The sequence below is a fragment of the Pimephales promelas genome, chromosome 11, assembly GCF_988280905.1.
Source record: "Pimephales promelas chromosome 11, fPimPro1.hap1.1, whole genome shotgun sequence".
Classification (NCBI taxonomy): Eukaryota; Metazoa; Chordata; class Actinopteri; order Cypriniformes; family Leuciscidae; genus Pimephales; species Pimephales promelas.
The window spans coordinates 20,026,158-20,033,082 of record NC_142779.1 but is presented as its reverse complement, the minus strand read 5'-3'; the positions used below and the strand labels follow the sequence as shown (position 1 = coordinate 20,033,082).

General features: G+C 36.0%; 1 long non-coding RNA gene across 3 annotated transcripts; it reads left to right on the top strand.

The window, feature by feature from the left end:
- The first annotated feature begins 617 nt into the window (after positions 1-617).
- On the top strand, positions 618-3,963 carry LOC120495208 (uncharacterized). Of its 3 annotated transcripts, none has more exons than XR_016145552.1 (6): positions 618-762; positions 867-947; positions 1,041-1,125; positions 1,264-1,352; positions 1,474-1,884; positions 3,476-3,963. It is a non-coding gene; the product is annotated as an uncharacterized LOC120495208 (long non-coding RNA). The 3 variants fall into 3 exon arrangements; XR_016145554.1 differs by having other exon boundaries at positions 665-762; positions 1,268-1,352; XR_016145553.1 differs by having other exon boundaries at positions 665-762; positions 1,041-1,129.
- The last annotated feature ends 2,962 nt before the right edge of the window (positions 3,964-6,925 follow it).

Sequence of the window (6,925 nt, the reverse complement as noted above, 5' to 3'; positions counted from 1 at the left end):
GTTCGATGTAAGTCCAATCGCAGATGTAGGTTTGCAAGCCGTTTTTCTGGAGTTTTTCAGTCAATTTCTATGAACAACAACTTTAGGTACACGATAAATCTCCTCGTGGTTTGGTCGATTTAAATAACGATAAACGACGTAAAAATAGGCATTTTGAGTTTGTTATAGTTCTTTCTAAATACAGCATCACTTCCTGCCCTCCATTTGCATTTCGCGCCATGGCAACGCAGTGACGTGACGTCATATGAAAACAAGCTATTAGGAAGCAACCGCAAGTATTTAAGCTGTGAACTACACAGCAAAATCTTCAGTGTTGAAATCCTGGTGTTAAAGTCTCTTAGAGTAAAGTGTTAATTTTCTGGTGTTGAATCTCAAGGGATTAACACTAGCTAGTGTAAACCACACTCTGGCTGGTGAAAATATGTGGAGTTAAATCTAAGTAGCACCTGAGAATGCTTTGACAACACCAATTATAGTGTTACTAGTCACATCCGGGACATTTACGTGCTGGGCGGAACGAAACGAGCTGAAACTTTACTCACAGACGCCATTTTCTTTGACTCGAGTCGCAAGGCATACGAGGAGGAAACACGCATTTATTACGTGTTTTATCGCATTTATAGATTCATTTTATAACATATTGTTTTATAACGAAATGTATGTTCTGTGGACGAGCAAACCGCTCTCAGAGGGACATTTTCTATGACGCGCGATTCGGGGCAGACCAGGATGGGTTTGCTTTTTAACCGGGAAACAACGAAAGTAAGTGTTTTCTAATTTACATTGGCAATGTATTTTATAGTATATTGATTCTTGGCGATATTTAAATGCCCAGCGCGATTAAACGGTCGAAATTATTTTCAAAGGCGACATCATCTTTGACTACGTTAGCCTAAATACGGAGCTGACGAGGAGGAGGCTTAACGTTAACAGGGAAAACACCTACAGTAAGTGTTTTTAACATAATTTACCTCATGAATTTCATGGCATTATATTGTTTTGTAACGATATTTATGTAATGTGCGCGCCTAAACCGTCAGGTCCTGCATCTTTGACTCGTGACGCATTTCAAAAAGCAGTGCAGAATGCAGACACGGAGTTTGCTTTTAACAGTGAAAACACCGAGTAGGTAACTTTAAGTGTTTTTTACTCATTTACTGTGCTACGTGTTTTATAATATGATATTGTTTTATGACAATATGTGTGATGTGCAAATATCATAAAGTATTTATCCTCAAACTATATTTTACTCTCGTCTGCCAGCTAGACCAACTCCACAAACTGCGGACCAACAATGCCCGTGAAATTTTCACTTTATTTCCTTATTTGGAGGACCAATCTTCTTAGAATGGGTAAGCAATTATTTCAAATTAAATATTGATGCAAAATGTATTTATCAGATTAACTTTTGGTTGATATTTGGAGATGCTTTAATGTTTAAATTTATTGATTTTTGCAATTTGTTTTTGCTAGGAGCAATTCTATGATGCACCAAGTGGCTAAGGGTACCAGGCTTCGTGTTTAAAGACTGTACAGACTAGAACCTGGTGATGGAAAGATAACAGATAAGTTAACATATGAGAGAATCATGGGCACAAACAAAAATAATCATGGCTTGGTATTACTAGATTTTCTTTGTTTCATAACACATATTTTGAATTTGTCTAGTCAAATTACTTAACAAAAGTGTGTGTGTGTGTGTGTGTGTGTGTGTGTGTGTGTATATATATATAAACTTAAAATAAGATTTCTAATCAATGGTTTTCTTTATTTGACAAGTAGAAATCTCTGCCCATCACCTGCCCCCAACATTACAAAGCCACAAGAAGAGAACACCGATCCTTCCAGAATCCGGCGGCTGACTATTTAGTGAGATTTCTTAAGGTGCGTGTCTTAATTTATTCTTAAAGTGTTAGTTCAACCACAAATGGAAATTCTGTCATTAATTACTCACCCTCATGTCGTTCCAAACATGTGAGCGTTTTTCGATGTTCACAACACAAACGAAGATATTTTTAATGAAATCTGAGAGCTTCGTGCCCCTCCATTGACAATCTACGCAACTACCACTTTCAAGCCCCAGACAAAAGTACATCATTAAAGTACTCCATGCGACTCCAGTGGTTTAACATAAATGTTTATTAAACTATGCAAGTGCTGTGTTTGCAGCAAGAACACATTTACCAATTTATTAAATATTTATTTCCAACATGCGTTCATGAGAACATTACAACTCGTGCATGTTGTTGATGTGCATGTATGTGCATTGAAGAGGAATATTTTGTAAATAAAGTTGAGTTAAAATTGTGAAATTTATGTTACACCACTAGAGTCACATGGATTACTTTTGATTTCCTTTATACCTTTCCGTGGCTTTGGAAGTGGTGGTTGAATAGGCTTTAGATGAATGGACAGAAATCTCTTATATTTCATTAAAAATATCTTCATTAAAGGGACTGTTCACCCAAAAATGTAAATTCTGTCAGTATTTACTCACCTTCATGTTGTTCCAGCCCTGTAAGACTTTCGTTCATCTTCTGAACACAAATTAAGATATTTTTGATTAAATCTGAGCTATCTCACTCCTCCATAGGCTTCTAAGGGATCAAAACTTGCCAGCCCAGAAAGTTATTAAAGATATTGTTAAAATAGTCCAAGTGATTACAGAAGCGCAATCATAAGTTTATCAAGCAACGAGAATACTTTGTGTGCCAAAAACAAACAGAAATTACGACTTTATTTAACTATGCATGCTTCTCTGTGGGCCTTGAGATGGTTCTCGTAGTGTAACAGTGCTTCAGTGTTGTACGTCACACACAGGCTCACTATTGGCCGACGCTGGTTGTGTGTGTGTGTGTGTGTGTGACGTACAACACAAAAGCGCTGCACTGTTACACTGTTAACTTGCTCAGGCCCACGCAGAAGAAAATGAATAGTTAATTTTAATATTTTTAGTTTGGTTTTTTTTTGCATACAAAAAGTATTTTTGTCACTTGATAAACTTAAGGTTGAGCCACTGTAGTCACTCTGTCTATTTTTACAATGTCTTTAATAACTTTTCTTGGCCGCCAAGTTTCAATCCCTTAGAAGGCTATGGAGGAGTGAGATAGCTCAGATTTAATCAAAAATATCTTAATTTGTGTCCTGAAGATGAAGGAAATTCTTACGGGGTTGGAACAACATGAGGGTGAATAATTAGTCAGAATTTTCATTTTTGGGTGAACTAACCCTTTAAGTGTTTCGAAGATGAGCAAAACTCTTACTGGTTTGGAACAACATGAGGGTGAATAATTAATGACAGAATTACATTTTTTTTATTAATTAAATCTTCGATTTACTTGGAAATCAGTAAATTCAAGTCTTAATCAAACAAAAATGTTTTTTTTGTTTGAGTCGATGATTGAACTTTTTTTCACCCTAAACTTGCTGTATTTATGAAACACAAATGTGTAAATGATCTGGTTTTGTGTTCTAGGTACCCAGTACTACACGATTTTTCACTAAAGTTGGATCTGCACAGCCTTTTCTGCTCTGTGAAACAACTGCACTGAACTTTACTGTTAGCGACTGGATACAGCTGATCCACTCATATCCTGCTACTGTTTTTCATCTGCTGAATGTTTTTGACTCAAGCACTGCTGTACTGTTGCAAAGTCAAAGGTACTGAATTAACTTCACTGACACAGGACTCACATTCACTGATATGTTCAGGACTTAAGTATTAAACACCATTTGATCACATCATATAATTCTGATGACAGAAATCCATATATTGTGCATTCATCGTTTATTTAAAAAATTAACCTATAATGTAAACGTGCTTGTTCGTTAATAAAAAAAATAGTTTGTTTGAAACTATTGTTTACATTTTGCCTTTATTTTTAACTTTACAGTGAACAGAATTCTACTATGATCCCAGACTTTTTGGATTGTTTTGAAATAAAGTTTTTTAAGAGTAATAAAGAGTGATGTGTTTATTTCAAAGTGAAATTATTCTTTTAAATAATAAGATGGTTTTGCATTGGAGAGTTGTCTTATTCAATTGTATGTTTGAAAAATTTTAATTTTAATAAATGTTAAAATAAATTCATAGTAACTTGGTTTTTGGAAAAATATCTTCGGGTTTAAAAGTTAAATTTTTTTAAACTTCATCTGCATTACCATTTTAAAATAAGTATACATTATAAACATTAAATCAACATAAAAAAATACACTGGAGTTGTGTGATTAAACACCATAAAGTGTTAAATGTGTATATTTAAGAGTAATAATTTCTAACACCTTGAGTGATTAAATGAAACACTAACACAGTGTTTAAAAAATAAACACTATCGTCAGTGTTGTTTTAACACTAGCAAAGATGGACCTGTATGTTCACCCGGAAAGTGATAATTTTAACACCCATGGTGACAAATCTCCTGACATTTTTTTGCTGTGTAGGGAGTTAGTCCTAATTCGAACTAAAGTACATATGGATAAGGTTTGTAGATACACATGTAGTACACTTAAGTACAATCTTGATAGACTTTGTTTTACGTAGCTTAGGCTATACCCATATTCAGTGTTAAACTATGAAAATACATGCTGCATTGGATAATTATCAATTATCCAAAAATAATGAAATAAACATAAACTTTCTCCATATTTACTGTGAAAATGATTCAAATATTCACACAATAAATACCAATTACGACTGTAATTGTGCCCATAGTTGAAGTACAACTGTGATTTTAGCTGGAAAAAGAAGTTGCTAGAAGAACTACTTCTCACAGGTGGTTGAGATTCTCAGTCTTGACTTAAAAAAAAATGAATGTCTTCAATACAAGCCCTATATGTCCTACTTGCATTTTCATCCCTTGAGCCGAGTTAACATCATTTTCAGACCTAGACACGTGTGAGCGATTAAGGGTAGTGTTTCCCGAAGCCAACTATGGTCACGATTTCAATAGTTACCAACACAATTCAGCGGAACTTGCCCTCATATTTGGATAACGATGCTTTTGGGAAGCGCACCCTAATTTCTGAGCTGCTGACTCCTTTCACGGGCCTTCTCACTAGTGTTGCTGATGATGCATCTTGATGATGTGGTGAAATTTCACACCTTATTCCATCTCCTAAACACATACCTCGCAGCCAAAGATCCAATTTCCCTGAAATGATGGGTGGAAAACCTCACCAAAATGTTTGGCCCTGGGTTAAACCAAAACCACCGGAGGCTCGCTTTCTCCGGTTCATTCTTTGTGAGCAAGCCAGTCCTTTCTTATCGCAGGGCTGGGGGTAATAGGATTGCCTTTCACACCAAAGGTCTCCTGCAAAGGAACAGGGGAGGAAGGAGACCAAGGCTGTGCACACACTCACACTCTCTCACACATGCACAAGAGAGCCCCCGTCACACATGGTGAGGAGTAAAGCAGTGTATTTTTTAGAGCTTGGCTCAACTATGGAGAGTGATGGGTCACCAGAAGCTTAGCTGGGATATCTGGAAGGCCAGAAATGACAGAATGAAAATTGTGCAGACTGCAGCTGTTAGAAGAAATATTCCATTCTCGGAGGAGAAAAAAAAAGAGATAGAGTCGGCAGCTATGAGCCCAGAGATTTCCCTTCTTAGTGATCCTTATTTATTTATTTGCTTGCAATTTTCTTTTTGAGGAAAATAGATGTGAATTTCGTATTACTCTCTTGGAAGCTTTGTACTTAAAAGTGAAAGATAAAACTGTCTGTTTGGAAGTACAGGATTGTGGGAAAACCTCTACTGTACATGTACCTTGACCAAGATCTCACCTTGCATTCACAGATTAAATATGGATTTCCCATCATTAGGAAATTGATTCACAATCAGTTTCAAATTGATTGGATATGTCAGCCTTGGAGGTGATGGAATGAAAATAGAGTTTGATGTTACCCTCAAGTAGCCTCATTATCATAAATACAATCTGTTTTACAAGCCGCATGCTTCAACCTGCGTCAAACTGTAACCTTGAGGAAGGATGAAAGAAAGAGAGGTGGATTAGTTGGTGAAACTGATGAAACAAGCAGGCGATGATTGACTTCTGCTTTTAAAGGGATAGTTCATAATAAAATGATAAATTCCTTACAATAAATATAAATGGTTACCATGGCTGTCCCTGGTCCCAAAATACATTTATTGCCTGGAAAAAGAGCAGCATGGACATACAGCTAAATGTCTTTCTTTGTTTCCCACGGAAGAAAGAAAGTCATACAGGTTTGGGTGATTCAATGAATAATTAGGTAGACTACTCCTTTAAATCTAGAGATATAAGCAGCCTAAGGCATGAGGCAGAGCAACAGACTTCTCTATTAGTTCTCACCGATAGCTGTCTTGCTCTTTCAAAGTCACAGGGCGGAAAAAAACCTGCAGGTTAAACAGATGTGTCTGATAACAGTACCTTATCGCTTTCTTTCCAAGGTTGATAACTTCATGTGGAAACCTTGAGGCCAAGTAAGCTGGATGTGATACACTACAGTGATAAATATCTTAAATAAATCAAGTTTAAAAAAAAAATTAAAAAAAAGTGTGGGCCTATGTTTTTTCCAAAAATTATACAGCTCATAAACTTAATCTTCAAAGATCTAGGACAACAAAAGGAAAATATAAACTGCAACATAAATAAATAAATCATGCATTCAAGTGTGCAGTTCAAATGGTGAAGTTTGATATTATTATTATTATTATGCAGTTTATTTAAAGGCGCCTTTCTTGACACTCAAGGTCACCATACATCATCAACAAAACAACAACAATATTGAAGTAAAAACAATGAAATGCAATACAATTGAAAAAGACAATAAAGAGGAAGCTATACTAAACAGATGGGGTTTGAATTTAAAATGTGAGAGGGAATCAATATTACGGAGATCCGGTGGAAGCGAGCTCCAGAGCTGAGGAGCAGAGCAGCAGAAAGCA